This window comes from Triticum urartu, chromosome 3A, assembly GCF_056163025.1.
Source record: "Triticum urartu cultivar PI428250 chromosome 3A, HENAU_Tu73, whole genome shotgun sequence".
Lineage (NCBI taxonomy): Eukaryota > Viridiplantae > Streptophyta > Magnoliopsida > Poales > Poaceae > Triticum > Triticum urartu.
The window spans coordinates 93,317,818-93,342,643 of record NC_141875.1 but is presented as its reverse complement, the minus strand read 5'-3'; the positions used below and the strand labels follow the sequence as shown (position 1 = coordinate 93,342,643).

At 46.3% G+C, this 24,826-nt stretch overlaps 1 long non-coding RNA gene across 1 annotated transcript; it reads right to left on the bottom strand.

Moving 5' to 3' along the window:
* Positions 1–20,527: 20,527 nt before the first annotated feature.
* LOC125543036 (uncharacterized) lies at positions 20,528–24,376 on the bottom strand. Its single transcript, XR_007298237.2, has 5 exons — positions 23,665–24,376; positions 23,384–23,558; positions 22,511–22,622; positions 21,364–21,421; positions 20,528–20,735 (listed from the first exon to the last, which is right to left on the bottom strand). It is a non-coding gene; the product is annotated as an uncharacterized LOC125543036 (long non-coding RNA).
* Between the last annotated feature and the right edge of the window lie 450 nt (positions 24,377–24,826).

Genomic DNA, 24,826 nt, shown 5'->3' with positions numbered 1-24,826 from the left:
CAAGCCTCTCGGAGTTGGAATATACGCTTTGATAGTGTGATCAAAGCATATGGTTTTATACAGACTTTTGGAGAAGCCTGTATTTACAAAAAAGTGAGTGGGAGCTCTGTAGCATTTTTGATATTATATGTAGATGACATATTGTTGATCGGAAATGATACTGAATTTTTGAATAGCATAAAAGGATGCTTGAATAAGAATTTTTCAATGAAAGACCTCAGTGAAGCTGCTTATATATTGGGAATCAAGATCTATAGAGATAGATTAAGACGCTTAATTTGACTTTCACAAAGCACATACCTTGATAAAGTTTTGAAGAAGTTCAAAATGGATCAAGCAAAGAAAGGGTTCTTGCCTGTATTACAAGGTGTGAAGTTGAGTCAGACTCAATGCCCGACCACTGCAGAAGATAGAGAAAAAAATGAAAGGTGTTCCCTATGCTTCAGCCATAGGCTCTATCATGTATGCAATGCTGTGTACCAGACCTGATGTGTGCCTTGCTATTAGTTTAGTAGGGAGGTACCAAAGTAATCTAGGAGTAGATCATTGGATAGCGGTCAAGAACATCCTAAAATACCAGAAAAGGACTAAGGATATGTTTCTCGTTTATGGAGGTGACAAAGAGCTCGTCGTAAACGGTTACATCGATGCAAGCTTTGAGACTGATCCGGATGACTCTAAGTCACAAACCGGATACGTATTTTTATTAAATGGTGGAGCTGTCAGTTGGTGCAGTTCCAAGCAGAGCGTCATGGCGGGATCTACATGTGAAGCAGAGTACATAGCTGCTTCGGAAGCAGCAAATGAAGGAGTCTGGATGAAGGAGTTCATATCCGATCTAGGTGTCATACCTAGTGCATCGGGTCCAATGAAAATCTTTTGTGACAATACTGGTGCAATTGCCTTGGCACAGGAATCTAGATTTCACAAGAGAACCAAGCACATAAAGAGACGCTTCAATTCTATCAGCGATCAAGTCAAGGAGGGAGACATAGAGATTTGCAAGATACATACAGATCTGAATGTTGCAGACCCATTGACTAAGCCTCTCTCACGAGCAAAACATGATCAACACCAAGACTCCATGGGTGTTAGAATCATTACAATGTAATCTAGATTATTGACTCTAGTGCAAGTGGAAGACTGAAGTAAATATGTCCTAGAGGCAATAATAAAGTTTTTATTATATTTCTTTATATCATGATAAAATGTTTATTATTCATGCTAGAATTGTATTAACCGGAAACTTAGTACATGTGTGAATACATAGACAAATAGAGTGTCACTAGTATGCCTCTACTTGACTAGCTCGTTGAATCAATGATGGTCATGTTTCCTAACCATAGACAGGAGTTGTCATTTGACTAATGGTATCGCATCATTAGAGAATGATGTGATTGACTTGACCCATCCGTTAGCTTAGCACGATGATCGTTTAGTTTACTGCTATTACTTTCTCCATAACTTATACATGTTCCTATGACTATGAGATCATGCAACTACCGAATACTGGAGGAACAATAAGTGTGCTATCAAATGTCACAACGTAACTGGGTGACTATAAAGATGCTCTACAGGTGTCTCCGATGGTGTTTGTTGAGTTGGCATAGATCGAGATTATGATTTGTCACTCCGAGTATCGGAGAGGTATCTCTGGGCCCTCTCGGTAATGCACATCACTATAAGCCTTGCAAGCAAAGTGAATAATGAGTTAGTTACAGGATGATGCATTACAGAACGAGTTAAGAGACTTGCCAGTAGCGCGACTGAACTAGGTTTTGCGATACCGACGATCGAATCTCAGGCAAGTAACATACTGATGACAAAGGGAACAACATATGTTGTTGTGCGGTTTGATCGATGAAGATCTTCATAGAATATGTAGGAACCAATATGAGCATCCAGGTTCCGCTATTGGTTATTGACCGGAGATGAGTCTCGGTCATGTCTACATAGTTCTCGAACCCGTAGGGTCCGCACGCTTAACGTTCGGTGACGATCGGCATTATGAGTTTATGTGTTTTGATGTACCGAAGGTAGTTCGGAGTCCCGGATATAATCACGGACATTACAAGGAGTCTCGAAATGGTCGAGACATAAAGATTGATATATTGGACGGCTATATTCGGACACCGGAAGTGTTCCGGGTGATTTCGGAGAAAATCGGAGTGCCAGAGGGTTGCCGGAACCCCCGGAGAACTAATGGGCCACATGGGCCTTAGTGGAGAGAGAGAGAGGGCCGGCCAGGGCAGGCCGCATGCCCCCTCCCCCTCTGGTCCGAATTGGACTAGGGAAGGGGGGTGCCCCCCTTTCCTTCTCCCTCTCCTCCTTCCTTTCCCCCTCCTAGTAGGACTAGGAAAGGGGAGTCCTACTCCTAGTAGGAGGAGGACTCCTCCTCTCCTAGCACGCCCCAAGGGCCGGCCGGCCTCCCCCTTGCTCCTTTATATACGGGGGCAGGGGCACCCTAGGACACACAAGTTGATCAATGATCTCTTAGCCGTGTGCGGTGCCCCGCTCCATCATAATCCACCTCGGTCATATCGTCGTAATGCTTAGGTGAAGCCCTGCGCCGGTAGCTTCATCATCACCGTCATCACGCCGTCATGCTGACGAAGCTCTCCCTCGACACTCAGCTAGATCAAGAGTTCGTGGGATGTCACCGAGCTGAACGTGTGTAGATCGCGGAGGTGCCGTACTTTCGGTACTAGGATCGGTCAGATCGTGAAGACATACGACAACATCAACCGTGTTGTCATAACGCTTCCGCTTATGGTCTACGAGGGTACGTGGACAACACTCTTCCCCTCTCATTGCTATGTGTCACCATGATAGATCTTGCGTGTGCGTAGGATTTTTTTTTGAAATTACTGCGTTCCCCAACAGGTTTGTCCCCCTCTTGGCCCATTAGGCCCATATAGTTGCTGAGGGGGTGCCCGGATCCCCTTCCGGTGACCAGATATGTACCCGGTACCCCCAGAACACTTCCGATGTCCGAATATCATCATCCTATATATGAATATTTACTTCTTGACCATTTTGAGACTCCTCGTCATGTCCGTGATCTCATCCAGGACTCTGAACAACATTCGGTCACCAAATCACATAACTCATATAATACAAAATCGTCATCGAATGTTAAGCGTGCGGACCCTACGGGTATGAGAACTATGTAGACGTGACCGAGACACCTCTCCGGTCAATAACCTAAAGGAAATATGCCCTAGAGGCAATAACAAAGTTGTTATTTATATTTCCATATATCATGATAAATGTTTATTATTCATGCTAGAATTGTATTAACCAGAAATTTAGTACATGTGTGAATACACAGACAAACATAGTGTCCCTAGTATGCATCTAATTGACTAGCTCGTTAATCAAAGATGGTTAAGTTTCCTAGCCATGGACATGTGTTGTCATTTGATGAACGGGATCACATCATTAGAGAATGATGTGATGGACAAGACCCATCTGTTAGCTTAGCACTATGATCGTTTAGTTTATTGCTATTGCTTTCTTCATGACTTACACATGTTCATATGACTATGAGATTATGCAATCCCAAATACCGGAGGAACACTTAGTGTGCTATCAAACGTCACAATGTAACTGGGTGATTATAAAGATGCTCTACAGGTGTCGTGTATCGGAGAGGTATCTCTGGCCCCTCTCGGTAATGCACATCATTATAAGCCTTTCAAGCAATGTGACTAATGAGTTATTTGCGGGATGATGCGTTATGGAATGAGTAAAGAGACTTGCCAGTAATGAGATTGAACTAGGTATGATGATACCGACGATCGAATCTCGGGCAAGTAACATATCGATGACAAAAGGAACAACGTATGTTTTTATGCGGTTTGACCGATAAAGAACTTCATAGAATATGTAGGAACCAATATGAGGATCCATGTTCCACTATTGGTTATTGACCGGAGATGAGTCTCGGTCATGTCTACATAGTTCTCGAACCCGTAGGGTCCGCACGCTTAACGTTCGATGATGATACGTATTATGAGTTATGTGAGTTGATGTACTGAAGGTTGTTCCGAGTCCCGGATGTGATCACAGACATGACGAGGATTATCTAAATGGTCAAGACATAAATATTCATATATTGGAAGGCTACATTCGGACACCGGAATGGTTCGGGTCGTTTCGGAGTACCGGGGGTTACCGAATCCTCCCCCCCCCGGGGGGGGGAGTTATTGGGCCTCATGGGCCTAATGGTGGAAGAGAGGAGGCAGGCCAAGGTGTGGCGCACGCCCCCTAGCCCAAACCGAATTGGACTAGGGCTAGGGGGCCAGCCCCCCTTTCCTTCTCTTCTTCCTCTCCTTCCTTCTTCTCCTACTTGGACTAGGAAAGGGGGAAACCTACTACTACTAGGAGTAGGAATCCCCCTTTGGGCGCGCCACTTGAGGCCAGCCCTCCTCCTCCCCTCCTTTGTATACGAGGGAGGGGGCACCCCATAGACATACAAGTTGATCTTTAGTCATGTGAGGTGCCCTCTCCATAGTTTTACACCTCGGTCATATTGTCGTAGTGCTTAGGCGAAGCCCTGCGTCGGTAACTTCATCATCACCGTCAACACGCCATCATGATGACGGAACTCACCCTCGGCCTCAGCTAGATCAAGAGTACAAGGGACGTCACCGAACTGAACGTGTGCAGATCGCCGAGGTGCTGTGCGTTCGGTACTTGCTCGGTTGGATCATGAAGACGTTCGACTACATCAACCACGTTATTAAACGCTTCCGCTTTCGGTCTACGAGGGTACGTAGACACACTCTTCCCCGCTCATTGATGTGCATATCCTAGATAGACCTTGCGTGATCGTAGGAATTTTTTTTGAAATACTGTGTTCCCCAACAGTGGCATCCGAGCCAGGTCTATGCGTAGATGTTATATGCACGAGTAGAACACAAAGAGTTGTGGGCGATAATAGTCATACTGCTTACTAGCATGTCATACTTTTATTCGGTAGTATTGTTGGATGAAGCGGCACGGACCGACATTACATGACCACTTCATGAGACTGGTTCTACCGATGTGCTTCGCACACATGTGGCTAGTGGGTGTCTGTTTATCCAGCTTTAGTTGAATCAAATGTGACTACGCCCGGTCCTTGTTGAAGGTTAAAACAGCACACTTGATGAAAAATCATTGTGGTTTTGATGCGTAGGTAAGAATGGTTCTTGCTAAAAGCCCATAGCAGCCACGTAAAACTTGCAACAACAAAGTAGAGGATGTCTAACTTGTTTTTGCAGGGCATGTTGTGATGTGATATGGTCAAGACGTGATTATATAAATTGTTGTATGAGATGATCATGTTTTGTAACAGTTATCGGCAACTGGCAGGAGCCATATGGTTGTTGCTTTATTGTATGAAATGCAATCGCCATGTAATTGCTTTACTTTATCACTAAGCGGTAGCGATAGTCGTAGAAGCAATAGTTGGCGAGATGACAACGATGCTATAATGGAGATCAAGGTGTCAAGCCGGTGACGATGGTGATCATGACAATGCTTTGGAGATGGAGGTCAAAGGCACAAGATGATGATGGCCATATCATTATGCATCTCATTTTGCTTAGTACGGCGGTAGCATTATAAGATGATTGTCGGTGTCAAAATCGGCGGATCTCGGGTAGGGGGTCCCAAACTATGCGTCTAAGGTCGATGGTAACAGGAGACAGGGGACACGATGTTTTACCCAGGTTCGGGCCCTCTCTATGGAGGTAATACCCTATGTCCTGCTTGATTGATCTTGATGGATATGAGTATTACAAGAGTTGATCTACCACGAGATCGTAATGGCTAAACCCTAGAGGTCTAACTTGTATGGCTATGATAATGTGTCTCCTATGGACTAAGTCCTCCAGTTTATATAGACACCAGGAGGATCTAGGATTACACAAGGTCGGTTACAAAGATAGGAATCTACATATTTAGTCGCCAAGCTTGCCTTCCACGCCAAGGAGAGTCCCATCCGGACACAGGTGTAGTCTTCGGTCTTCGTATCTTCATAGCCCATCAGTCCGGCCCACGGCTAACAGGCCGGACGCCTGAGGGCCCCTTAGTCCAGGACTCCCTTAGTAGCCCCTAAACCTGGCTTCAATGACAAGGTATCCGACGCGTAGGCCTGTCTTCGGCATTGCAAGGCGGATTCCTCCTTCCGAACTCCACAATAGTCTTCGGACGTATCGACGTGTCTAGACCTATAACACACACCACACGCAACCGCAGAGAGAATATAATTTTACACGAATCCAATCTGCTGACAACTTTTTGTAACATGACATCACATCTGTCCGCTCATAATTTCGAACCGTTTTTCGTCTGCTGCACCACGTTTCGAGACGCGGTTGTCATTGGCACGTCTCGTCAAAGTAGAGATTGTGTCCCCTTATCACATGATTCTCATCAATATGGGCGTGGGTAACCCAACCGTGTCGTTTACACAGCCCGTGGGAATAGGCGAGTTTTAAGGCGAGTAGGAAGGCGTTTGACATTCGTAACCTTTATAAGGGGATAAGGATTCGCCCTCACTCACCCTTGCCTTCTCCTTCCTCTACCCATCCATTCCTGAGCTCCAGCGCCCAAGCCCTAGCTTCCCCTGCCGGAGAAAGCATTCCAACCATGTCCAGATCCGGAGCTGGTGGCAAGTGGACGGCCTCCTCTGTTAAGAAGAAAGACATCAAGGAGCTCCGAGAGGACGGATACCTGGCCAAGGAGATCACTCACCATCTCTCGGCCGAGGGACAGATCGTCCCTACCTCAGAGCCCCATGAGAGGGTTGTGTTTCTCACACATTTCGTTTGCGGGCTGGGATTCCCTCTCCACCCGTTTGTCCGCGGACTGATATTTTACTACGGGCTGGACTTTCATGATCTAGCCCCCAACTTTATCCTCAACATCTCAGCATGTATAGTCGTTTGCAAGGCCTTTCTCCGTATCCCACCTCACTTCGGCCTATGGCTGAAGACCTTCAATGTAAAGACGAAGGTGGTGAGAGGCCAACAAGCATAGTGCAGAGGTGCCATGGTGGGCAAGATGCCCAACGTCACATGACCCGAAGGCTGCTTTGTAGAGACGGTGAAGGGGTGTTAGTCAGGGTGGTTCTACATCACCGAGCCGTGCGACACCAATTGGGCGGCGGCCCCTGAATTTTGATCCGGAACTCCGCTCCAGCTCATCTCTTGGCAAGAGAAGGGCCTAACCTGGGGTTCTTCGCGCGAGCTAACTGGCCTCCAGACGTGCGTCCAGAACATGATTACCAAGAGAATAAAACTTTTCAACATGATCCAGGTTATGCTCATTCGCCGGATCCTTCCGTGCCAACACCGGACTTGCTATTTGTGGGAGTTTGATCAGGCCAAGCACCAGACCCTGCTAGAGCTCTTTGGCACGACGCACGAAGACATCTAGAAAGTGCTCTTGAAGGTTGGCGAGACACCACCGCCTACGACCGAGGATCGCTGGATCAGCTTAAAACGCCAGGATAATTTGGTAAGTTCTTTCATGTTTTCAAGGTATAGCCTTTACTGACATATTCTGAGAAGGGGTCTAAGCCTTCCTATCAAAAAAATTTAGGCCTGGATCGACATAGCAGGGAAGATTAACTGTCCGTCTCCGCTGCCCGAAGACCAAGAGGCCCCGCTTTTGACGAAGATGTTGTTTCCAGCGCCTTATGATGTCCCGGAGAAGAAGGTCAAGAAAACGGCCAAGGGGGCCCGGAGTGTCCTTCACCGAAAAGGTGCTTCGGACGTGACGTCCGAAGATGGGACTCACTCTTCGGCCACCGAAGATGACGAGGAGGAGGAGGAGGAGGAAAGCAACTCCCCCCTAGAGGGGGAGGAAGAAAAGGGGGGCCTCCCAAAATTCGGAGGCGAAGGCGCCCAATAGGGGGAAGGGCACCCTTGCGGATGACTCCGCGTGGGATGTTAATAGCAGTTCGGAGCGGATGTCCCGGACCAAGCCTCGGGCCGCCTCGTAAGTACCAAAAACCTTATGGGCATCCAAACGCCTGGCCTTTCCACTTTGTAATATTAATATGTTTAAATTATGCCATCACAGTCCAGCTCACTACAGCTCCCTGCAATCCTCGATAGAGGGTTCGCTAGATTCAAAGGAGATGGCCAGCGTGTCACCGCCGCCCGCTGACTCCCCCAAGGCCAAGGACGACGCGGAGGTGTTGTCCCGAAGGACTTTCCCAGGCCGGGGAGAGGCTCAGGAGGCACCCGAAGGCGATGCCTCCATCGCCGGACACCAGTGGGAGCCGATCCCTAGGGAGACTAGTGGTGAGGAGAGCCGTGTTTGGTCTGGCCCTCAGCCGGACTCGATTCCGGAGACCGATGCGGCTCCCGAATCCGGCACGCAACCTCGTTCAAAAGAAGGGGGTATGCGTATTGCGCCGGTGACCCCTGTCCAACCCGAGGCACCGGATAATCTACTGGAAGCGCTGCGAGGCGCTTCCATTGTGGATGAGCACTGTGTCCTTATGGGCACGGTAATCGAGAAGGTTCAGTCCGCCAAAAGCAGACTGACCGAAGCCTGCACTATCCTTTTAACAGGCTTTGAGGTAAGTAATGTAATCACAGTGTAGACAGTAGCCCCTGATGCTCTATTTGGTGTTCGGAAAGAAAAAGCCGAACAGAGGATCAAAATAATTTCCGCAGGAGTCTAACATAAGATGTCTATGTGAATAAGCAGGCGTCGCTGCTGGCTGCTGTCGCTCGTACTGCGGAGGTGTCCAACCTAAAGTAGAGCCTGGAGCGGTCCAAAGAAGAGCTCGGCCTCATGAAGAAGCAGCTGGAGGACAACCAAGGTATACAGTGACCTGCGCGTGAATTGAGGAATGATGAATGTTTCATGCTGACTAAAGTGTCATGAGTTTTATTAGGGGCCACGACCGAGGTGGAGGCCCTCAAGAAGGCGTTAGCTGAGGCCAAGGACAAAGCAGCCAAGGAGCACGCCGCATGCGAGAAACACGAGGTCCGGGTCAGTGAGGTCCAGCAAGAGCTCCAGGACGCCGTCAAGAAGTATGAGTCCTTGGAGCGTGATTCTAAGACGCAACCGTCCGAACTTGTGAAGGCCCGCCAGAGCGCACAAGAGGCTCGAGCCGAGGCCCAGAGCGCCCTTCAGGAAATCCAGGCGGCCAAGAAGATCGCGGCGGGTAAGGCTTTCATTATGCAAAGAAAGTCTGTGAAGGAAACGTTCCTTTTACTTACCCGAATTTGGAGCTCTCCAGGGGCATTTACGGATTTGCCGCGCGGCATATCAGATGCTGCTGAGTTCTATCAAGACGAAGAAGGGAGTTCTATGGAGAAGTTGTTCTGGTCTCAATATCTTGGACCAGAACATCCGGTGCCCTTCAGCGACCAGCTGAAACAGCTGGTCGAGCTGCACAAGGCAGCTAAGCTAGCCATGAAGGACCTGATAGTCCGACTATGGCCTGCCGCGCCAATACCCGGCAGCTACTTCGAACTTGTGAAGCAGCTTGTTAGTGCCTGCCCACGGCTTGAGGTCATAAAGCGATCGACCTGTATTGAAGGTGCCCTGATGGCCTTTGCCCGTGTCAAGATGCACTGGGCAAAGATGGATGCCAAGAAGCTGATGACCGAGGGGCCGCCTGAGGGTAAGGAGCACCGCCGTCCCGAGTTATATTTTGATGGTGTCCTGGAGGGATCTCGCCTTGTGGCGGAGCAATGTGTGAAGGATGTTATATTCCCATGAAAATATTTGTATTATCCTGTCATGTAACATGAATCAACGATGTTGTGTAATATAATGCTTGTTATGTTTTAATTTTTTCCTCCTATGCGGCCGTGTTGTATGAAATCTGAGGGTTGGCCAGTCGTCGGCTTCTGCCCCCACGTAGGTAGTACGGGGGTGTTCGGGATGGGATCTAAACAATCTTGATCCAATTATGTGGTCCTTGAAGGAGTTGTTTAGCGTAACGAACCAGGCAACCAGACTATGCGGCTTGAATGCCCCCACTTAGCCATAGGAGTTTTATAATGAAAACATGGGTGCAGCCCCTAGTATCTGAACTAGAGTGCTATAAGCGTCTAATCGGGAAGTACCGATCCTTCGCGTAATGCGGAAGAAATCTCCAACGATTTGTAACCTCCGAACAGCTGACCGGCTCTCGCCGCATCATGACAGTCAGTTTTCGGCTTTCTCTCCTGAGGTGCTCCTTTGGATAAACCAAGGCACAATCGCAGTAGTTCTCCCTTTACTACCTTAGCCGATATAGCGGAACGTAAGCAACCGGGCAACCCAACTATTGATCAAAGACATGATTCGGAGCCAATACATATAATGCTAAATTCGGGGTGCCGAACTATACTTATAAAATGTGTTCGGACTTTTGTTGCCGTAATGTAGGGTGCTATGAAGCCCCTGGCTAACATCAAACATACCAAAGTGTACGGGTGCTACCTGATAGGGTTATCCACAGGGGAGCTCAAAAAGAGAAAGAAAGCAGAAAAGGTACAAAGGTAAAAAGCTGGGGTCCTAAAGCTCCAGCCGCAAACTATTCTCGTTGTAATTTAATTAGTACGTCAAAGCACATTGATACAGGTAGTGCGATAAGCAACAGGCTATTTGACATGCCAAAACCAAGGGAGAGCTGCAAATGGGTCCTGAAAAACAGGTATGGTTATCGTCAACGGAATCACCTAAAAAGTCCCTGTATGTCTGCGTTTCTCGCCGTCTTGGTGTGTTTATCCTTCAAGAGGGCCGATGACCATTCCACCAGATGGGGCATGTGGGATTGAGACCTGCAAAGGAAACAAGTAAAAGTGAAAGTATGTGTGTATCCGATGTCGGTTGAGCCGTACTATGGACCACAAGCTAGCTATGCCTCCGTCGATGCCCATGGGATTTCAAGTGCGTAGCTATGTACGCGGGACACGAATGCCGCCACCTTATCGGGACTGAGACGGAGGCCGGATTGCTAGTCGAGCTCTTGACGAGCCAAGCTCTCCTGCTACAGAGTAGTTCGGACCCTCTTAATGGTGTCCGTGGGCTCGGCAGCCGAATTAAGGTTCTGCTTGAGAAGGCCGCTCTGTACTTCTGCTGCTAAGCAGCTGTGTGCTCTTCTCTACGGAGGGAGCGTTCCATATTTCCGTTGACCATTATGATGCCGCATGGACCAGGCATCTTGAGCTTGAGATAAGCATAGTGTGGTACTGCGTTGAATCGAGCAAACGCGGTTCGTCCGAGCAGTGCGTGATAGCCGCTGTGGAAGGGGACGATGTCGAAGATTAACTCCTCACTTCGGAAGTTGTCCGGAGATCCGAAGACAACCTCTAGTGTGATTGAGCCCGTACAGCGGGCCTCTACACCTAGTATGACCCCTTTGAAGGTAGTCCTGGTGGGCTTGATCCGTGATGGGTTAATGCCCATTTTTTCACGTTGTATCCTGATCGAGCAGATTGAGGCTGCTACCTCCGTCCATAAGGATGCGAGTCAGGTGGAACCCATCAATTATTGGGTCTAGGACCAGTGCGGCTGAGCCACCATGGTGGATACTGGTCGGATGATCCCGGCGATCAAAAGTGATCGGGCATGATGACCATGGATTGAATTTTGGGGCAACTGGCTCTATCGCGTAAACGTCCCTGAGTGCACGCTTACGCTCCCTCTTGGGGATGTGGGTAGCATATATCATGTTCACCGTTTTGACCTGAGGGGGAAACTTCTTATGTCCCCCTGTGTTCGGTAGCCGGGGCTCTTCGTCATCGTCCTCGCTTTGCGATCCCTTTTCCCTGTTCTCGGCGTTTAATTTGCCGGCCTGTTTAAAAACCCAACAATATCTATTTGTATGATTGGGTGGTTTGTCCGGGATGCCGTGAATCTGGCATGGACGATCAAGTATGCGGTCCAAGCTGGATGGGCCTGAATTGTTCTTTTGGAACGACTTCTTCCGCTGACCGGACTTGGAGCCACTGAATCCGGCATTGACCGCCGTATCCTCGGTGTTATCACTGTTGTTTCGATGCTTGTATCTGCATCGAGACTTGTCCTTGTTATTTTTAACTTCAGGGGTGCCGGCATCGCTTGCATTATTTTTGCTACGGGCCAACCAACTATCCTCGTCCGCACAAAAGCGGGTCATGAGTGTCGTGAGGGCCGCCATGGATTTTGGCTTTTCTTGGTTGAGGTGGCGAGCGAGCCATTCGTCGCGGATGCTGTGTTTGAAGGCTGCTAGGGCTTCGGCATCTGGACAATCGACGATCTGGTTCTTTTTAGTTAAGAACCTAGTCCAGAATTTCCTAGCAGACTCTCCAGGTTGTTGAACTATGTGGCTTAAGTCATCGGCGTCTGGTGTCCGGACATATGTACCTTGGAAGTTGTCAAGGAAGGCTTCTTCCAAGTCCTCCCAGCTACCGATAGAATTTCCAGGCAGGTTGTTTAACCAGTGCCGAGCTGGCCCCTTGAGTTTTAAAGGGAGGTATTTGATGGCGTGGAGGTCATCGCCGCGGGCCATATGAATGTGGAGAATGAAGTCTTCGATCCACAACGCAGGGTCCATGGTTCCATCGTATGATTCTATATTCACGGGTTTGAACCCTTCTAGGAATTCATGATCCATGACATCATCAATGAAGCAATGAGGGTGTGCGGCGCCTCTATATCGGTCCGTATCGCGACGTAGTTCTGATGGAGTCCGTCTACGGTTTTCAGCCCGCGCATGACTAAGTTTGTCACGTCTGAATAGGTGGCCGTCGTCGCGTGTCGAGGCACGTCCTCGAGATCCGTAGATTGATCTGGTATGTCCTGCTTTATTGTTCAGGTTTTGCCGGAGGTCATATCTATGGCCGTGGGCTAATTTACCCCTACCTGTGCGATGAGGCGGGGCGGGCTGGTGTTCGGCGTGAGTTGCCATTTTGTCCCGACCACGTGGTGGTCGGTCAGCCGCATTGTACAATGGTGGTATGTATTCCAATGCCTCCTCGTCAAAGTGAGGTAGCAATTTGCGCTTTGGGTAACTTTTGGTTAGGCGCTTGAGGCCGTATTCTTCAGCTGCTAGGACATCAGTCCATTTATCATTGAGCAGATCTTGATCGGCTTGAAGCTACTGCTTCTTCTTTTTCAGGCTCCTTGCAGTGGCTATGAGCTGGTGCTTGAAGCGCTCCTACTCAAGAGGTTCCTCGGGCATGATGAAATCGTCGGTGCCGAGGCTCACCTCATCCTCAAAGAGCGGAAGATAACTTCCGTCCTCCGAGTCTTCGTGTGTGGCCTGTTTACCAAGGCTAACCCGCCCATCTTCCCGTTCCTCTTTTTCATTAGCTGTTTCAACGGGGTCTTCGTTGTCTTCGGCACCTTCTGGAGTGTTATCTTCTCCTGTGCCGGTGATGCTGTCTTTACTGCAGCGTGACTTAGAGCAGCGCTGCTGATGCCGACGCTTGGATTGTGTTTCGTAAGGTTTATCCTCAGCTGGATCTTCCTTGTCATCGCCGTTGTTCTCCTTTGGTGCATCCACCATGTATACATCATACGCGAAAGTGGTCGTCCAGCGTCTGGTGAACGGTGGGTTCTGGGCCTCTTCTTCTTCGGCATCGTCGTCCATACCGTCGATGTCCTCGGAGTCGTAATCAAGTGTGACGGTTAAATCTTCGACCGTGGCTATAAAGTGGGTGGCGGGTGGGGAGCAAAATTCTCCATCGTTAGCCCCTAGTTCGAACCGGATATAGTTCGGCTATGAGTCCCCCGCCAAGGACAGATTCTTTAACGAGTTTAGCATGTCACCCAAAGGCGAGTGCTGGAAGATGTCTGCGGCGCTGAATTCGAAGATTGATAAATGATCAATTTCGGCGTCCGCGAGCTCACATGATGCGGAACTTACGGCCGGAAACGAGTCCGGAGTTCCGGTGGCACAGGTATCGTGTGAGATCAAGTCTATGTGCGGATCCAACACAGGGGAATCTGTGGCCTCCGTGGCGGGGTTGAGCTTCCTGTCCTTGGATGGCGCAGCCTGCTCCAGATCAAAGGCCGAAGCGGTTACGGGAGCTGTTTCCTGGATGCAGTCCGATGACAGATTTAGGTCATGTCCCTCGTGGTGGCCAGGAGTGGTAGCCGCGGTCTCGAATCCGGAGAGGATCAAGCCCCCACGGATGTCCGTGACGTAGTTCAAGCTCCCAAATCTGACTTGATGGCCAGGGGCGTAGCTTTCGATCTGCTCCAGATGGCCAAGCGAGTTGGCCCGCAAAGCAAAACCGTCAAACACGAAGATCTGTCTGAGGAGGAAAACTCCCCCTTCGGCAGCATCGTTGTAGATGGTTGAAGGAGCCATCGAACCTCTTGATGACGGCACAGTGGAACTCTCAATGAAAGCACAAATGTCGGTGTCAAAACCGGCGGATCTCGGGTAGGGGGTCCCGAACTGTGCGTCTAAGGTCGATGGTAACAGGAGACAGGGGACACAATGTTTTACCCAGGTTCGGGCCCTCTCTATTGAGGTAATACCCTACCTCCTGCTTGATTGATCTTGATGGATATGAGTATTACAAGAGTTGATCTACCACGAGATCGTAATGGCTAAACCCTAGAGGTCTAACTTGTATGGCTATGATAATGTCTCTCCTCCAGACTAAGTCCTCTGGTTTATATAGACACCGGGAGGATCTAGGGTTACACAAGGTCGGTTACAAAGAAAGGAAGCTACATATTTAGTCACCAAGCTTGCCTTCCATGCCAAGGAGAGTCCCATCCGGACACAGGTGTAGTCTTCGGTCTTCGTATCTTCACAGCCCATCAGTCCGGCCCATGGCTAACAGGTCGGACGCTCGAGGACCCCTTAGTCCAGGACTCCCTCAATGATCTCTCACTAAATTTCAAGGTATAAGTGTTCTCCCTGAGTATGCACTGTTTCTACAGTTCGTCGTGCCGAGACACCACGTGATGATCGGGTGTGATAAGCTCTACGTTCACATACAATGGGTGCAAGCCAGTTTTGCACAAGCAGAATACTCAGGTTAAACTTGACGAGCCTAGCATATGCAGATATGGCCTCGGAACACTGAGACCGAAAGTTTGAGCGTGAATCATATAGTAGATATGGTCAACATAGTGATGTTCACCATTGAAAACTTCTCCATCTCACGTGATGATCGAACATGGTTTAGTTGATATGGATTACGTGATCATTTAGATAACTAGAGGGATGTCTATCTAAGTGGGAGTTCTTAAGTAATATGATTAATTGAACTTTAACTTGTCATGAACTTAGTACCTGATAGTATTTTACATGTCTATGTTGTTGTAGATAAATGGCCCGTGCTACTGTTCCTTTGAATTTTAATGTGTTCCTAGAGAAAGCTAAGTTGAAAGATGATGGTAGCAACTACATGGACTGGGTCCGTAACTTGAGGATTATCCTCATTGCTGCACAAAAGAATTACGTCCTAGAAGCAGCGCTAGGTGCAAAACCCGCTGCAGGAGCAACACTAGATGTTATGAACGTCTGGCAGAGCAAAGCTGATGACTACTCGATAGTTCAGTGTGCCATGCTATGCGGCTTAGAATCGGGACTTCAACGATGTTTTGAACGTCATGGAGCATATGAGATGTTCCAGGAGTTGAAGTTAATATTTTAAGCAAATGACCGAATTGAGAGATATGAAGTCTCCAATAAGTTCTATAGCTGCAAAATGGAGGAGAATAGTTCTGTCAGTGAACATATACTCAGAATTTCTGGGTACCACAATCACTTAACTCAACTGGGAGTTAATCTTCCCGATGATAGTATCATTAAGAGAGTTCTGCAATCATTGCCACCAAGCTACAAAAGCTTCGTGATGAACTATAATATGCAAGGGATGGATAAGACAATTCCGAGCTCTTCGCAATGCTAAAGGCTACGGAGGTAGAAATCAAGAAGGAGCATCAAGTGTTGATGCTTAACAAGACCACTAGTTTCAATAAAAAAGGGCATTGGGAAGAAGGGGAACTTCAAGAAGAACGGCAAGCAAGTTTCTGCTCAAGTGAAGAAGCCCAAGTCTGGACCTAAGCATAAGACTGAGTGCTTCTACTGTAAAGGGACTGGTCACTGGAAGCGGAACTGCCCCAAGTATTTGGCGGATAAGAAGGATGGCAAAGTGAAAGGTATATTTGATATACATGTTATTGATGTGTACCTTACTAATGCTCGCAGTAGCGCTTGGGTATTTGATACTGGTTCTGTTGCTAATATTTGCAACTCGAAACAGGGGCTACAGATTAAGCGAAGATTGGCTAAGGACGAGGTGACGATGCGCGTGGGAAATGGTTCCAAAGTCGATGTGATCACCGTTGGCACGCTACCTCTACATCTACCTTCGGGATTAGTATTAGACCTGAATAATTGTTATTTGGTGCGAGCGTTAAGCATGAACATTATATCTGGATCTTGTTTGATTCGAGACGGTTATTCATTTAAATTAGAGAATAATGGTTGTTCTATTTATATGAGTAATATCTTTTATGATAATGCACCCTTAATGAGTGGTCTATTTTTACTGAATCTTGATAGTAGTGATACACATATTCATAGCATTGAAGCCAAAAGATATAAGTTTAATAATGATAGTGCAACTTATTTTTGGCACTATCATTTAGGTCATATTGGTATAAAGCGCATGAAGAAACTCCATGCTGATGGGCTTTTGGAATCACTTGATGCTTGAGAACCTTGCCTCATGGGCAAAATGACTAAGACTCCGTTCTCCGGAACAATGGAGCGAGCAACAGATTTGTTGGAAATAATAGATACTGATGTATGCGGTCCGATGAGTGTTGATGCTCGCGGCGGGTATCGTTATTTTCTGACCTTCACAAATGATTTAAGCAGATACGGGTATATCTAGTTGATGAAACATAAGTCTGAAACATTTGAAAAGTTCAAAGAATTTCAGAGTGAAGTGGAAAATCATCGTAACAAGAAAATTAAGTTTCTACGATCTGATCGTGGAGGTGAATATTTGAGTTATGAGTTTGGTCTTCATTTGAAACAATGCGGAATAGTTTTGCAACTCACACCACCTGGAACAACACAGCATAATGGTGTGTCCGAACGTCGTAACCGCACTTTATTAGATATGGTGCGACCTATGATGTCTCTTACTGATTTACCGCTATCGTTTTGGGGTTATCCTTTAGAGATGGCTGCATTCACGTTAAATAGGGGACCATCGAAATCCGTTGAGACGACACCATATGAATTGTGGTTTGGCAAGAAACCCAAGTTGTCGTTTCTTAAAGTTTGGGGCTGCGATGCTTATGTGAAAAATCTTCAACCTGATAAGCTCCAACCCAAATCAGAGAAATGTGTCTTCATAGGATACCCAAAGGAGGCTGTTGGTTACACCTTGTATCACAGATCCGAAGGTAAGATATTCGTTGCAAAGAATGGATCCTTTCTAGAGAAGGAGTTTCTCTCAAAAGAAGTGAGTGGGAGGAAAGAAGAACTTGATGAGGTAACTGTACCTTCTCCCTTATTGGAAAGTAGTTCATCAAAGAAATCAGTTCCAGTGATTCCTGCACCAATTAGTGAGGAAGTTAATGATGTTGATGATGAAACTTCTAATCAAGTTACTTCCAAACCTCGTAATTCAACCAGAGCAAGATCCGCACCAGAGTGGTACGGTAATCCTGTTCTGGAGGTCGTGTTACTTGACCATGACAAACCTACGAACTATGAGGAAGCGATGATGAGCCCAGATTCCACAAAATGGCTTGAGGCCATGAAATCTGAGATGGGATCCATGTATGAGAACAAAGTGTGGACATTGGTTGACTTGCCCGATGATCGACAAGCCATAGAGAATAAATGGATCTTCAAGAAGAAGACAGACGCTGACGGTAATGTTACATTCTACAAAGCTCGACTTGTTGCGAAACTTTTTTGAAAAGTTCAAGGAGTTGACTACGATGAGATCTTATCACCCATAGTGATGCTTAAGTCCGTCTGGATCATGTTAGAAATTGCCTCATTTTATGATTATGAAATTTGGCAAATGTATGTCAAAACTGCATTCCTTAATGGATATCTTAAAGAAGAGTTGTATATGATGCAACTGGAAGGTGTTGTCAATCCAAAAGGTGCTAACAAAGTGTGCAAGCTCCAGCGATCCATTTATGGACTGGTGCAAGCATCTTGGAGTTAGAATATATGCATTGATAGTGTGATCAAAGCATATGGTTTTATACAGACTTTTGGAGAAGCCTGTATTTACAAGAGAGTGAGTGGGAGCTCCGTAGCATTTCTGATATTATATCTGGATGACATATTGTTGATCGGAAATGATACTGAATTTCTGAATAGCATAAAACGATACTTGAATAAGAATTTTTCAATGAAAGACCTCGGTGAAGCTGCTTATATATTGGGCATCAAGATCTATAGAGATAGATCAAGACGCTTAATTGGACTTTCACAAAGCACATACCTTGATAAAGTTTTAAAATGGGTCAAGCAAATAAAGGGTTCTTGCCTGTGTTACAAGGTGTGAAGTTGAGTCAGACTCAATGTCTGACCACTTCAGAAGATAGAGAGAAAATGAAAGTCATTCCCTATGCCCCAGCCACAGGTTCTATCATGTATGCAATGCTGTGTACCAGACCTGATGTGTGCCTTGCTATTAGTTTAGCAGGGAGGTACCAAAGTAATCCAGGAGTGTATCACAGGACAGCGGTCAAGAACATCCTGAAATACCTGAAAAGGACTAAGGATATGTTTCTCGTTTATGAGGTGACAAAGAGCTCATCGTAAACGGTCACATTGATGCAAGCTTTGACACTGATCCGGATGACTCTAAGTAACAAACCGCATACGTATTTTTATTAAATGGTGGAGCTGTCAGTTGGTGCAGTTCTAAGCAGAGCGTCGTGGCGAGATCTACGTGTGAAGCAGAGTACATAGCTGCTTCGGAAGCAGCAAATGAAGGAGTTCATTTTCGATCTAGGTGTAATACCTAGTGCATCGGGTCCAATGAAAATCTTTTGTGACAACATTGGTGCAATTGCCTTGGCAAAGGAATCCAGATTTCACAAGAGAACCAAGCACATCAAGAGATGACTCCATTTCATCCGCGATCAAGTCAAGGAGGGAGACATAGAGATTTGGAAGATACATACGGATCTGAATGTTGCACACCCGTTGACTAAGCCTCTCTCACGAACAAAACATGATCAGCACCAAGACTCCATGGGTGTTAGAATCATTACTGTGTAATCTAGATTATTGACTCTAGTGTAAGTGGGAGACTGAAGGAAATATGCCCTAGAGGTAAGAATAAAGTTTTTATTTATATTTCCTTATATCATGATAAATGTTTATTATTCATGCTAGAATTGTATTAACCGAAAACTTAGTATATGTGTGAATACATAGACAAACAAAATGTCCCCAGTATGCCTCTACTTGACTAGCTCGTTAATCAAAGATGGTTAAGTTTCCTAGCCATGGACATGTGTTGTCATTTGATGAACGGGATCGCATCATTAGAGAATGATGTGATGGACAAGACCCATCAGTTAGCTTAGCACTATGATCATTTAATTTATTGCTATTGCTTTCTTCATGACTTATACATGTCCTATGACTATGAGATTATGTAACTCCCGAATATCGGAGGAGCAATTAGTGTGCTATCAAACATCACAGCATAACTAGGTGATTATAAATATGCTCTACAGGTGTCTCCGATGGTTTTTGTTGAGTTGGCATAGATCGAGATTTGGATTTGTCACTCCGTGTATCGGAGAGGTATCTCTGGGCCCTCTTGGTAATGCACATCACTATAAGCCTTGCAAGCAATGTGACTAATGAGTTAGTTGCGGGATGATGCATTAAGGAACGAGTAAAGAGACTTGCCGGTAACGAGATTGAACTAGGTATGATGATACCGACGATTGAATCTCGGGCAAGTAACATACCGATGCACTACAAGAAATATGTCAACTTGCGACCATCACTATTGGTCACTGAAAGGTCATTGTTTTTTATTTGTGACCAAAAATAGAAGGTCAAAAGCTGGCGGTCGTAAACTGAAATTAACGAGAAGGTCGTGGAATTCCATGACCAAAACAAAAGGTCGTTGATTCTATGACCTTCTGTTTTGGTCGCTAGCTCTCTGACCAGGTCACGTAGGATCCGACGTGTCAATTTGACGTGGCAAAATTGCGACCAATTGAAAAGGTCGTTGATAAGATTCAGCCCGGTCCAGTTCGGTGTTTTACATGGGCCGAGCCCAACAATTCAGCCTTTTTATATATATATTTTTCTTATTAATTTTGGTCAGCTATATGGGCCAGGCCCAACTATTCAGCCTTTTTAATTTCTGGGCCATTACTATTAATTTTCTATTTTTAGCCACATTATTTTTGCGATTACTATTAATTTTCTATTTTTAGCCACATTATTTTTGCGCTGGTCCCACTGGTCATATTGGTCCCACTTGTCATGCTGATATCACAATTGGACCCACACATCAGAAATTTCAAAATTTGTCAACCAATTTTCATAAGTGGGTCCCCCTGGTCAGGTTTCCATTTCATAGGTATTGAAATTATATACACAATCAATATTTCAAACAGATTATAGAGCAAATGAAATTCATCCAAAACAACACTAAATATTACAATACATAATATGCTACTCTGACCAATATTACACTTTGCCTGATATTACAATACATAATATGCTACTCTTGCTGATAGGCTTCACGGCTTCACACTTCATACTTCACCTATGCAAAAAAAAGAATAAGAACCTGTAGGCAGCATCAAACATAGCTTATAAGCAGAATTGACAATAAGCTCAATTTAACTGGTCAACAAATCTTCCATCTATATTTCTATCGGCAGCACACTAGATAGGCCACACATTTATTCCTACAGTACAGTGAGGAAAAAACAGATTATGGTGCCTGCCAAGTGAGGTAAAAACATATTATCAGCAACACACTAGATAGGCCACATCTATATTTCTATCAGCAGCACACTAGATAGGCCACACATTTATTACATTTACATGGTGGTGACTGGCTGGCAATCATGGCTGCTAGCTCATGCTGCCAGTGTGCATGCACATCTCCCCGCTGGAACCAACCCAACCCAAACGAAGCAATAGTAGCAAACCACACATGTACCAGTAAACTTCAGTATGAAACAATTCCTCGCCAAAATAAACTACCAAATCATTTCCAAGAATTTTGAAGAAACCACCTCAAGTCGATTCAGCCAAGGATATTATTTTCCACAAGCAAAAAACTATGGTTCAGCTCCCACATGGGCATGGGGTTTTGGGGTTTCAAGACACAAATCACAGAACTGGATGGGCATATAGAAGGTACACTATGAATCTACGGCGTCAACCTGCTGGAGTTACTTGTCCTCAGTGATGAGCAGCTGCTTCCTCCTTGGGCTTGGTCATCTGGACAGCCAAAAAAAACATGCAACTGTAAGAAGATGGATTGATGGTAAAAAGAGTGAAGAATTGTGATTCAGTGAACAGAAAAGCATATGTACATTATAATACTGCAGACAAGAAAATAATAATCCTAATATGAAGATAAGTGTTTTTCTTATTGATGGCTGTAAGATGGGCTGATCGTAAAAAGAGAGAAGAATTTTGATTCAGTGAACAGAAAACAAGACGTTATTATTCAGCTGTGATACTCGATATTTGACAAGTATCGATATTTGACAAGTATGGTTTCATGTATACTCCTACAAGTTAGGCAGAGCAATGTACAAGATAAATCGTTTTATATAAAGCATGTCCAATCAATATCCAAAATGCTATCGAGCAGAGCATAGAAACAGAGTCCCAAAAATCTAATTATCTGTTGCGGCGACAGCCACGCAGCAAGCCAGCACCGGCAGGCTGGGGCGAGGGTTGGGGAGGAGGCAAGTGTTCTCAGGTTATTAACATCTCTCCAAAAAGAAAAAGAAAACAACTTAAAATATTGAGTGTGGCAGCAACATCTACTTGTTACTGGAGTCCCAGTTCAAGATGGCCAAAGGCCACTTGGCACCATGGAACCTGCACAATTTCCATGATATATATGAATGAGTTAGGAAGTAAAGTAGATTTGAACTACCCAGCCTCATACATATATATAAAGTGTGTTGCACTGCTGCTACAGAAAGTTTCATAGGCTTCCAAGTGAAGGGATACACGTTGTTCAACTGCCGTGTTTATTTTTTGTTGTTGGGGAAAGCAATAGCTTAATCAGTTCACTTCTCTAATAGTATGAACAGCCTATCACTCAAACAGTCCTTGAGTGCTAATATATTATTGTATTGGTAACAGAAACATGTCACCACGAAGAGCTTTAACAGTTAACACCATTTTTTATTAGAGAAGTTCAGAGAGAGATTTGAGAAATCTATATTAGAGAAAACTTGAAGACAACATACAGAATTATGAGCTTAACAGTTACTGTTATGACCATATCGCGCAAGATACAACATATAAATTAATTAGCATTAGTATGATGTATATGGACAGAACTTCTACCTTGCCGTCCGCAAGAAACATGACGGGAGGTCGAGGAGATTTCGAGCGGCTCCGTGTCAGCTTCCATCACCATGACGAACTCAGATGTCCCGCTGTTAAGAGAACTTGGTCGCTGTGGAAAGCAAGAAACAAAGATTAAAATCACAGGAGGTGAAATTATCAGGAAGGACCAATGGGCACTGCTAGGGATTGGTCACCTTCATGGGGAACTGAACATCCAACTAGTTTTAGTCAAAGTCTTAAGCATATACATACATACAAATTGAACCAAAAATCATATGCATGTCTGTACAATTAATTGCAAGGCTATCCAACCTGCAGTTGGAGAGAGTACAAACTAGTTTACTGGTAGTACAGCACAGCAGCCTACACAACATTCAGGTTCTCGCACGAATGCTAGTAGACAGACAAGAGTTGACCACAAACAAAGAATGAATCCATCGTATTATGCCAGTAGTAGGTACAGCTTGGCTTCAGTCATAGAAAGGGAACATGAGTTTGCTTGCTTGAACCAAAAGGTTCACCATAGGAATTGGGCATCCAACGTGTTTTAGCCAAAGTCGTAAGCATGAACAAACAAACATACATACAAAATGAACCAAAACCCATATGTACGTGCAATTAACTACAGTTGCTATCCAACTTGCTATTGGACAGAGTAGAGCCTGATTTACTAGCAGCCTGATTTACTAGCAGCCTGACACAAAATTTTAATTCTGGGCTTGGTGCATGAATCCTAGTAGAGAGACAAGAAAGAGTTGACCACAACAAAGAATTCATTCATGGGATTATTCCAGTAGCAAGTACTGCTTGGCTGCAGTTTTAGGAAGGGGACTTGAGTTTGGTCAAACAAAAAGAAAAAGTGACGCATACTTGTTCATAGATAGAAACTGAACATCCAACGGGCACGGCGGCGCCGAGGCGGGTGGACGGGCGGCAGCTTGGGTGATCTCATCTGCTAGACCATGTCGCTGATGAGCTGCACGTGGCTGCTCCGGTGCCTCTCCACGAACATCCTCGACGCGCCCGCCACCGTCTTCTTCCACGTCTGAGCGCGCACGCACGCGTAACCAACCAACACATCATTAGCCGAGGCGATCGAAATTGAGGTACAGAAATGGAGTGACAGAGAGACGGCCAGCGTATTAGCTTACCCGCTCCAGCGCGGCGAGGAAGTGCGCGACGCCGGCCTCGTCGAGCCGCGTGCCCCGCTTCGCATATGGAACATGGTCCTCCTTGGCGTCAGGGACTGCTTGTCCTCCTCTCCTTTCCTCGTCCGGGCGACGCGGCTGGGACATGGCCTATGGCAGCGTAGGCCTCGTCGGCGCTGATGACGTTGAAGAGCACCATGAGCATGGCCCCTAGCAGCGACCCCGCGTGCGGCCGCCTAGCACCAACGAGCTCGCACCCGCCCCCACTCCGCTTCGATCTGGTAGATCAGAATTCGAGGAATCTGATCCGGGCCGCGGGGTTTGGGAGTAGAAGGGGGAGGGTGCAAGGTGGGATGCGGGAGCTTCGAGAGGGATCGAGAGGGGCGAGAGAGATCCGTGGGAGGTAGAGGGGAGGACGAGCTCGACCTCTTCTACGGTGAGGGTCGTCGACGGTGGGGGTGGGCTTGGGGGCGGCTGTGGATCGAGATCTAAGGGAGGGAGAGGGTGGCGGCTGTGGGTGTTGGGGAGGGAAGCGGAGGGGAGAGAGCAGGAGGGCGTGGGGGAGGCCATGGACGACGGCGAGCTCCGCTAGACGGAGGTGGCGGCGGGAGGTCGGGCGATGGAGATGGCGGCGGGAGGGAGGAGGGGAGCGCTAGGGTTCGCGCAAGAGGGAGAGAGGTGAGCACGAGGGGTCGGGTGGGGTTCGGGCACGAGTGAAAGGGGAGGTCAGGTGATGGAGATGGCGTGCGGTGGCCTGTATGAATGGATCAATGGACGGATCTTTGCCATGTCATCAATCCATGCCACACTGATTCCACCAATCACAATTGAGCTTATGTAATTTTGTCTTTTCCTTTTACTTCTCTTGTATTTTTTACCCTCCTATTTAGGGTGAACATTCAACATATTGTCCTTTCATAGCTTGAAAATGTAACAATATTGTGCACATGTGTCTATCTTGGGACAACAAACAATGTTGATTTGAGGGGTTTTCACTTTCTTTGCACAAAATATCATTTTTTTCAATTTTTTGAGTGCCAATAATCGGGTTTTGTGAAGGACCTATCATATATTTGTTGCAAAATTGGACCAAATCAATTTTCTAAAATACTAGGCCATATTTAATGCACAATTGACAAAATGGTTGGGTGTCAAAAGTTTTGAT